This window comes from Mus musculus, chromosome 13 (genome assembly GCF_000001635.26).
Source record: "Mus musculus strain C57BL/6J chromosome 13, GRCm38.p6 C57BL/6J".
Lineage (NCBI taxonomy): Eukaryota > Metazoa > Chordata > Mammalia > Rodentia > Muridae > Mus > Mus musculus.
This window is the reverse complement of record NC_000079.6, coordinates 49,943,240-49,954,061: the sequence shown is the minus strand read 5'-3', so window position 1 is coordinate 49,954,061 and position 10,822 is coordinate 49,943,240. Positions and strand designations below refer to the sequence as shown.

Below are 10,822 nucleotides of genomic sequence, written 5' to 3'. Positions count from 1 at the left end.
CTACGAGGCCCATCCATAGCTAGTCAGTTCTTTATTACATTACTACTACTAGAAATATATAAAAAACTCATTTGTGTCTGAGAACGTGCATGTAATCAGGCTACTCTACTAGGGAGGCTGAGGCAGAAGGACTCACTTTGAATTGGAAACCACATTGAGCAGCTTAGTGAGACTGTCCCAGAATTTAAAGAGGTGCTGGAAATGTTAGTTTGATGGTAAAGCTTTTTGCCTAGCAAGCATGAGACACTGGGTTCAACCTTAATATAGAATCAAGTGTGGTGGTTTTTCTAATCATAAGGCTAAAGGCATTCGTTTGGGTGAACTCAAGGACACAAGGAATGTAAGTGTCCACTCTTCCAATAAACCCATCTCTTAATCATGGACACTGTTAGAGCAATTCTCCATCTTAACCCTACCATCAAGCAAGCACATTGAAGTTTATTCCATGATAAAACAAAACATTCTCTCTTTACGTCTCTGTTTCTTTGCTTTCCTTTGCAGTGAATCTCCTGGGATGAGAAATTCATGCTTGGTATTTCAAGTCAGCTTGAATCATTTTCTTTATTTGATTTTGCTGAAGGATAAATTGTATGTAACAAAGACAGACAAAGAGAAAGACAAAGGGTCCTGCATACAAAGCTATTCTCCCTGCACATTTACACAAGGTTATATGCAGAACATTACAAGCCAGAGAAGCTACTCTAAGCCTTTGTGTTCCAAGTGATCTGGGGCTTAAATTACATACACATGATAGAGTGAGGCCTTGACCTCACAGGAGGAACCAGTCTCCAGCCCTTGTCTGTCTCCCAGAAATCAGACTGAGAGCTCAACTCTCCAGTCACGTACTTGATCAAGCAGAGAAGAAAAACTGATACCTCCTCACCTGACTCCCTGGAAATACGGCCCTCTCTCCAGGGCCTGTCAGAACTTCTATTCTAGGGAGCTTTCTCTTGACCCAAAGCAGGTGACTGATTCCCTCAGAATGGAGAAGAACCAGTGTGTTAGTCTTGCCTACAACATATTTGCCCAATGTAAAACTTGGTACCATCTGTGGGACAGAGCTACCTACCATGGCCTAGAGCATTCTCTGGATTTCAAGGTTTATGAAAGGGATACAGCATATCAATTATTCAATAACTCAGTGTCACATATTATATAGTCACTAGGCCTTTGTGTGTCCCTTTGGAGAAATGTCCCACATCCCTTCAAACCTTGACATGCTAGGATAACTCTCTCTCTCTCTCTCTCTCTCTCTCTCTCTCTCTCTCTCTCTCTCTCTCTCTCTCCTTCCACATCAGCTCTCACCTCCCCTCCATGCCACTCAGGCCTCTTCCACTATTTGGGGCAAACACAAGTTGACTCTTCCCTCATTGATTCATGAACTGGGTTTCCCAAAAATAGTCTAAGCACTTTAACCCAGTTTGCAGTGTTCTTATTGGCATCACTAGTTTAACTCCTGGCACAGTTTATATGGTGATTGACAGAAAAATAGAAAAATAAAAATAAAATAAAATAAAATAAAATAAAATAAAATAAAACATGGAAAGCCTGTGTAGCTGCATGAGGATTCCATGTGGTTTGTTGAAAGGCTGTGTGGGATAGATTGTCAGGAAGCACATGAAGTGTATGTCAGAGTCTCTCTCTTCCTATGAGCAGCCTGCAAAACCCCTAGCAGTCAGGATAGCCTATGACAATCACTCCTCTACACCCTGGGTGGTGTATGGGTCAAGTGCCCTGCTGACAGGTGCAGTGTTCTTGTTTTTTTAATAGTAGATGCTGATGCAACAACTTCTTCACTGTCCTGTTTTAATGACATCTTCCTATGAGGGGCACATTTTCAGATGAACTCTGTGTCTAGATTAGTCCTAGCAAGAATGATGCATTCACAGTTGGACAGAGTAGCCCCTTTTTCAACACAGACCAGTCTCAGCCTCAGTAGGCACATAGTGGGAGATCAACAGTCATCCACACCAGATTGAAACTGGATCCTACTTGATATCATTCCTAAGGCTCCCAGAAGGAGTTCACCCTGGAGTTTACTTGGGAACTATACTTCAACACCCTCCCTGGAAACTGTGCTAGGCAAAAACTACAGAGATGAAGTGTCCTAGTTAGCTTTAACTATCAACTTGACATCTTAGAGATATCTGAGGCAGTCTCAGTTAAGGGATTATGTAGATCAGAGTAGCCTGCAGTCATGTTTGAGAGATTGATGATTGATATAGAAATGTCCAGCCCACTGTGAGTGGTTCCATCCCTAGTTAGCTGAGCCTAGCCTATATAAGAAAACTAGCTGAGCATGAGCCAGAGAGTAAGCCAGAAAGCAACACTTCTCATGATTTTTGCTTCGACTTCCTGCTTAAGTACTTGCCCTGACTTCTCTGAATATGGACTGCAACCTGAGAGCTAAAATAAACCCTTTCCTCCCCTCAGTCACTTTTGGACAGATTGCTCTCTCTCAGCAACAGAAAGGGAACTAGAATGTAAAGAAAGACTAGATAGAAAAAGACTCCAATTATTCTTACAGTCTGAACTGTCTCTCCCAGGCTTCCTTGTCTGGATTTCTTCATTCTCATCATGTAATTCATGACGATTGAGCTATAGCCTCATATGATACAACAATGGCATACATACTAGTACCAGTTCTCATAAGCTAGACCACCTGATTTTAGTTTTTATTCCTCTTCTGAGTTTCCTTTCCCTTTGCTGCTAAATCAACTATAAAGTAAGAATTTCTCCTCTCATTTATGGATTTTTTTTAATTGTACAGATTTGTTGATGCTAGACAGTCTTCTTAGTTTTTAAACTATCTAATGCCCTAAATAATATGTAGTGTTTGTCCAGTAGATGGGGTGTTAGACTAGAGAAAGCAAAGCCAGGGGTGAAGCCTAATCTTTTTCTTTTTTGCTATTTTGAGAAATTTTTTATAGAAAACATAAATCACCTAAGGGGCTCCCTAATTCTTTTAATTGCATCAATTCAGCAGAATCCAATTACACTAGACCTTAAGAGGCAGATATATTTTACTGATTGCATGACCATAATAATGATGGCATAGTGACAATAGCGAGCATTTATATTTCCTCTCATTCTAAAATGGCTTATCAAACCGTACATGAAGCCTCCTGGCATCTCTGAAAGAGAAATCATGCACACAAACAGCAAAGAAAGAGCTGCCTCTGAAAGTCTTCACCTCCCAGGAGTCTTCTGCCTCATGGAAAAGAATGTCCTCCCTGACTTTGGTAATAAGCCAAAAGTCACATGACCACTTCCACTCTGGGAACTGGTCAGATTGCTAATGTCCCCCAGGACACCAACTCCTGCTTTACAGTCATTAAAAGGTGATGAACTATATGTCCCTCAGGTCCCTCCCTGCTTTAAAACCCCTGGTTGAACCTGGCCTCGATAGGAGCATTTTCTTCAGCCCCAGTGCTGGGATCAAATTTGCTGAGATCACTAGGAGCATATGGCACAGACGACTCTTAAAGCACACTCTGGACCTCAAAACTGCGAGGTGCAGAACAGCAGCCTGGCGGGGTCGACTCTGCTTCCCACCCTCTATCCACTGTTGGTTGGCTGCAGTGCTAGTGTCCTGAAAGGTCACAATTTAGGTGACAGCCCAGAGCTGGGTCTCAGCAGAAGTCTGCTCAAAGCCATCAAGGAGCCTAGGAGAGTACTGCTCCTGAGATGCACAGAAGCATCCGTCCAGCTTCCTCTTCACGCTTCAAATGAGGAAACTAAAGCCTAGGAAGGCTTTGTGACCTGTTGTCATCACACAGATGTTCAGTGGCAAAAATGAGGATATCCCTAACTCCTCTCTCAACTGTCCCTTCTTCTTCACACTGGACATCAAGAGCTGGTTTTCAGGAGCCTCCTAATGATCATCATAAAGAGAAAAAATGGCATAAAGTTCTGCCCATGACTCTAGAGAAGGGATGAGGTTGCTTCAGAATGGTATTGTAGCAATCGAAGCATAGCCTTGGGAGGACTGATTGACTGGCTGGCTGGCTGACTTGTTCCATTTTTATAACCCTCTGACTCGGATTTGGAGAAAGCACCTCTTTGCCACATATTTTCACCCTTAGAAATGCATGGAGATGGACAGTCTACTATGACCCTGGCCACCTCTGGCCTCATTTAATTAATATAATAATCAGGCTAAGCACTAATGAATTTGCAACATGATGGAAGCATATTTGAGAAATCATGGCGCATGTGAAGGACTAAGAGGAGCCCAGTCCACACAAGCAGGGAGAAGGGGGAGACAGTCTCACACCTCTCCCGACACTAGAATGCTGTCCCTCTCCTTTCTAGCCTCCAGGGGTCATTCGTTCTCTCCTGGCTTGTCCACCTGTGGCTAGCTGCAGTGTTCAGTGAGTTTTCCCTGCATAAGACAAACACCAGGTTACACATTCAAGCAGCTGTCTGATCAACCTCATTGCCAACCCTATCACACACAAAGGGTCTGCTGACTCTCACTTGTTCTGAGGGTTCCAATACAGATGAAAGAATTTTTAATCCTCTCTCTTCTCCTTAAGTATTTCTCTAAGTCAGCAGGACTCAGGAGCAACTTAGGGCCCAAACCAAGTCTAGATAGAAGACTAAGTGACTTCTCATTGCATCTGAGACAGGTAGCTGGTCAGAAGTAGCCATACAGTGAAGGACACCAGGTTTTCAGCAATGTGGTTCCAGGAGCTGTTCCTGTTGAGCTCAGATTTTTCAGGGCAGTGAGAAATAGACCAAGGCATGAAGATACAGAGACCTAGGAGGAGCATCTGATGTCTTTTTGTTGTCTTTAGAGCCAGGCTTCCTCACTCCAACCTGATGGCCTTGACAGTCTACAGTGTCAATGAGGTCAATTCAGTCAATGGGGTCATTCATATAACACTCCCTCAAAATCAAAAGTTCTAAAGGAAGAACTAGAGTACCCATAGCTGCACACACACACACACACACACACACACACACACTAGCAGACAAACATGTTTCAGCCAAAGATTCTTTTAATAATTCTTATATGAACACCCACTAAATTATAAACCCATTTCCCATGGATCAGAGATAGACAGATAAGGCTGTAGAAAAAGAAAAAGACACAGGAGTCTAGAGCTCTGTTGGTAATTCAAGGGCACCACCACCAGGAACTGTTTCCTCTCTGCCTACCCAGCCCAGGGACCAACACTAAACAGGCAGGAGTTATCTTCAACTACGTAGTAAGTTCAAGGCCAACCTAGGATACAAGAGACCACGTCTCTAGTAAATTAAAAGCAAGCAAATGGATGAATAATTATATGGATAAATAGATGGTATATTCTACACTCAATATCTCTAATTTAATTCTAAGTAGTACTTAAAATAGGATACCAGGAAAAGGGCAAGAAGCTCAGACTTTATTAATACTTCATTATGGTAGAAGTGGGGCCTGCGGCAGAACTGTGCCCTAGCATCTAAGGAGAGGGTGCCAGGAATAGCCCATGATTTCTAGGTATTTCCTCTGTGCCTACCCTAGCTTCTCTGGTCCATCTCTCAAACACAAACAGGCTGATGAAATCCCTTCAAAGTCTGCCAATGCAAACTGTGGCTTAAAAAATGGAAATGAGCTGAAACTGCACACTGATACCTGCAAGGACATTAAAGCTTCACACTCCTGTAGAACATGAGGCTCCGCCAGCATCAGTATGCTTTCAATGACTTAATGGTAAATGTTGAACAAATTAGTGTCCCCTTAAGGTTGTCCTGGGGCACATGGACTCACAGTCTTTAATTTTAATGAGACTCTTTTACACAATCTCTTATCGCCTCTTAACTTGCCAGGAAAATGACCACCAGCTTAATGTTCAGTAAAATAGCTCACTTGGACCTCAAAGAAATTACCTTGAAATTATTACACTTAACCGTTGTCAATGCACCAGGGTTCATTTGAGAAGAGGTGGCCACCTGGCAATGCCCGCAAAATGAGCCGTCATTTCTTCGGGCTTTTCAGGTTCTGCTTTTGCTGGCTTTATTTGATTTGATGCATATTCTCTTTTTAATGTAAGTATTTAAAACGCACGGGTGATTTCGAGTCCCTTTCCTGATTGACAGGGCCAGGCAGCTTCCGTTGAAGAAGCTGTACCAGGGCTGGCTAGTTCTATGTCAACTTGACCCAGGCTAGAGTCATTTGGGAAGAGGGAACACCAAACAAATTTTTCTGTATACAAGTCTGTGGGACATTTTCTTGACTGGTGTGGGAGGAGCCAGCTTCCTGTGGGCAGTGCCATCCCTGGGCTGATGGTCTTGATGCTGTAAGAAAGCAGAATGAACAAGGCATAAGGAGCTCTCCAGTAAGCCTCTACATCAGCTCCCACTTCCGGGTTCCAGCCCTGCTTGAGCTCCTGTCCTGGAGATGGACTATGATGTGGACAGCTAAGTTGAAATAAGCCCCTTCCTCCCCAAGTTGCTATGGCATCGGGGTTTTATCACAGCACTGGAAATCTTAAGTAAGACAGTGCCCGAAGCTGCCCGGGTTGCCTCTATAGTCAGACATAACTGGCTAAGAAGGCTAATCCCGCCCCTTTTGACAATACTAGACTTTTCAAAGTAATACCAGGGGAGTGAAAAATCTCACGATTCCACATCTGTTATATAAAACCGTAAGAAGAACTTAGCACAAAACCTTGGGTACCACAGTTGCTTAACACCTGCTCTTGTTTTTCTCTGCTAGTACAACACCCCATTCCCAGTAAAGCCCTCTAGAACCAGGCTCTCTACCAGACTAGGTTTATCACACTTTGCCAAATAAAGGCACAGCAGTCTGAGTTCAAATGAAGGACAGAATCCACAAGGCCAGGTAAACACAGGGTGTGAACATGAGAAGGAACTCTGGTAAAGGGAGAGTATAAGATTTAGACACCCCGAAGCTGAGAAAGCATATCCCAGGGAGAACCGATGTGGAGAGTTTCCAAATGCTGAATGCTAGGGATAAAACTTTCTTCCTTAAGATTGCCACCTGGGCCTGGAAAGTAAGTTGCTCCGGGGCAGAGTTGCTACTGGTCAAGATTGCTTGGGGAAGGGAACGTTTGCTCAGGTTTGGGGTTGCACAGGGTCTTTTATGAACTTGAACTCGAATTCAATCTCTTACTACATTGTACAACGCAGATTTATAGATTTAAAGCCACATAGTCTTGTAGTCTGTGCATAGTCTGGCATCTGTGTGACTGGCTAAAGCGAAGGGTTCAAAGGCACCACCTTCTGAAAGGATGCTCCCCTGCATTCCTACATCTACTCTTATCTTCTGAATGACAGTAGCCTCTTCTTGTGTCTGATAAGAAAACTAGTTCCCTTTTCTTGTTCAGCTTCCAAAAGCTGCCTCATTCCTCAACCCTTCCGAACCATATCATTCTTGGTGCTTTGTTTAATGTCAGAGTGCCTTCTCTTCACTCTGCCTCCCTCCCACAGGGGCTCCTGTGATTCCCTGAGATCTGTGTAGAGAGTTCAAAATAATCTCCCCACCTCTTCCATACGTCTTCACAGATCCTCTTGCTGTGTTCAGGTCAGCAGAGCTAGGCAGTGGGTATCTCTGGGGTCACCATCTGTCCACCATATCTCTGTTCTGGGGTAACTCCAGCATGGTCTCTGCCACCCATCCATCCATAGCCATGAGGAAACCTGGTGTGACATTGTCCCACTGAGAAGTTCTTCATGCTTGGATAGGGACACCATGGTCTTGCAGCAAACCATCAGCAAGAAGTGCTGTGAAGATGCACGTAAGAGCTGCCACTTCCCTTCTGAGCTGCAACAGCATAGCCTCTTCACCAGTTCTGTGCCAGCCCATCTACTGCCAGCTTCCTTCCCAGTCATGGAGCAGGGAGGAGGGTGAGAGGGCAGTGAGGGAGAGAAAGCGGGAGTATGAAGTAGAGGGATTCTCACCCCTGATGCGGAGAAGTGGGAAGAGTTCTCTTCTCTCCCAGCATGCCTTCCGCTGGTCTTCATTGAAGAATTCCCTCCTACCTTCCTCCATGACTGTGAAATGTCACATTTGCCACATTTTGCCTGTTGTAAACCACTTCCTAACAGAGTAGATATCGTGGACTGGAATGATTTGGTATTGCCCTGGGATGTCTGTCCCTTTTGTTGTCGCTATTGTTGTTTGTTTTTCTTTTAAGACGCTCACACTGTAATCTTAACTGGTCTTGAACTCACCATGTATCCTAAGCTGATCTCAAACTCACAGCAATCCTCTGCTTCAGATTCTAGGACTCCAGGTATAAGCCACCATGCCTGGCTATATTTTTTTTAAAGTATTACTTTATTAATTAAAACTAGATATAGTTGTAGTATATCTTTAGATATATGTAGTTCTCAACCTTCCTAATTTTGCAACACTTTAATGCAGCTCCTTATCTTGTGGTGACCCCGAATCACTAGGTTTTCTTGTTTCTACTTCCTAACTGTAATCCTACTATTTTTATGAATCATAATGTAAGTATCTGGTATGCAGAATATCTGATATGCCATACCAAAGAGGTCATGACCCAGAGGCTGAGAACCACTGCCTAGCTAGGTCACCATTAGTTGCCTAAACCAAAATTTTGAGGGAACCATTATTGTTTCAAAGCAGAGGAATAAAATTTCATTTAAAAAAAAAATGTGGGGCTTCCGTAGCTAGATGAGGGCAGTGGAGGCGCCACGTCCAGGGCGGTGTCTGGGAAGAAGTCAGTCAGGCCTAGGGACAGTTTGAAGTAACTATGGCCTTCACGCTGTACTCCCTGATGCAAGCGGCCCTGCTGTGCATCTCTGTGCTGCAGGAGGAGCACTTCCTCAAGAACATTGGCTGGGGAACAGACCAGGGAATTAGTGGATTCGGAGAGGAGTCAGGAATTAAATCTCAACTAATGAACCTTATTCGGTCTGTGAGAACCGTGATGAGAGTGCCATTGACAATAGTAAGCTCAATTACTATTGTATTGCTTCTGTTATTTGGCTAAACATTGTTGGGAAATCAGAGACTGAGAAGAAGAAAAGCCCCAGAAGTTACTTTCTGTTGTGACCGGAATATTCGTGTTTCAGCAGGCTCATCTTGAAGTTGACAAAAAAAAAGTAAAGTTGACAATAAAACCAGAGTTTCTATCTATCTGATTTTTTTTTAATTGTAGTTGCACTTGTAGATCAGATCATCAGAGGCAGGAGCACTCCTGGATTGGAGCATACTTGTTTTAGCTAAAATAGGTAAAGGCTAGGAAAGGGCACAGAACTGCTGCCTCCATGTCACTCCATATGACACCCTGTTACAGCACAGGGATGGATTTAGATATGACCTGAGAGTAAATAACTTCCTATATAAACTTAAGAGTTTTTTAAAGTAACAGTTACATCTAGTTGACAAATTGATATTTGGGTAATTTATTTTGAACTCTTTGGTTACCTCGTTTCTGCTATAAAGAAATTTATACAGGGCAACGCCCTGATTTCAGAGAGACTTCTAATTCTGGAAACCAGTTGCTTGGGAACTGTGGTTTTTACACCATTGTTTATTAGTTGACCTGAACAGTGAGACAATGAGAGCAGACTACTTACATATTTTCCTTTGTAGGAAGTCTTGCCTGTTTCACAAGGATTTGTTTTATAAAATCAGTGTAACTGTTCGTTGGCAAAATCAGCCCATACAGCCACAGACTAACCTGCTCCCATGACTGTCTGTTGGGAAGCCTTTGCCTTCCCTAGGTCGTGCTGCCATTCCTCGGTGGAGTGGCATGCTGTAGGTATGATTCTTAATTCTGTCTGTAGGTAGGTTGTTGATTCTATGTAGCCTTCGTTTGTTAGTCTGTCTTATGTGCTTTGTAATGTCTTAGACCAGCATTGTGGTGTTCTTGACTCATCTCATAATACTGTTTAAAGGGATGGGATGGCATCTTTCTGTATAGAAAACTTTTATAAATAAAGTTGACTTTCACATTAAAAAAAAAATGTGAACCTTAGCACCTTTATCCAAACTCCTGGCTTCATAGATGCAGGGTTTTGTTTAGCCTTGAGCTCAGTACAAGTACTATAAAATGACTCTCATGAAAGCCAAGTTCATCAAGTCTGAACCCTTAGAAACAGCTGAGAAAAAGAGGGGCTTCCATGGTGTGCAGTCAGAAGGTATCTTGGGACTCACTTCACTTCTATGACCATGACTTTGAGAGGAGCACTGTCAAAAGTCAACATGATTGTTCTGAGCACCTGTCAGGGGCTGGGAATGCTATAGACCCCTTGTGCACATATTATCTTTTTCTCTCTGTGTGTGTGTGGCCACTCTACATGCATATGGAGGCCAAACACCAAAAATTGACATAGGTTCCTCCATCACTCTCCATCCTTTTTTTTTTTTTTTAAGGCAGGGTCTCTGTTGAAGGAAATATCTAAAAAGTAGAGCCGGCACACTCCCGCGGTTGTGCCTCTGCCCTGGCAGCCTGGCTGGCCATGCACTGGCGGGCAAAGGCCGACCTATTTTATCTTGTGGAGTCTCTCTGGCCTGGAGCTCCTGAAATATCTCCATTCAGCTTGCTAGGTTCCCACTGTCAGATCGTTATCAATCCAACCTTGTGCTTCAAACCCCCCTGCAGCCTTTGTGGTGCACATCTCGCAATCCCATGCTTTGCTGCTGTACCTCTCTCTCTTGAACCCAGCTGAGCCACTGCCTAAAGGAAAACACAACACAAACTTAGGTCAGAAACAATGGTAACTCAATCTCTGGGTGCAACCACTGAAACCTAATCTTGTAAGCCTTATTAAAAACTGATTCTGCCATGACACAAGGAAACTCTAGCAGCTACATCTTACGCCTCCACTGTCCAGTTCCAAA

General features: G+C 43.5%; 1 pseudogene; it reads left to right on the top strand.

Annotated features, from left to right (window-relative positions):
• Nucleotides 8,632-9,945, top strand: Gm10784 (predicted pseudogene 10784; annotated as a pseudogene).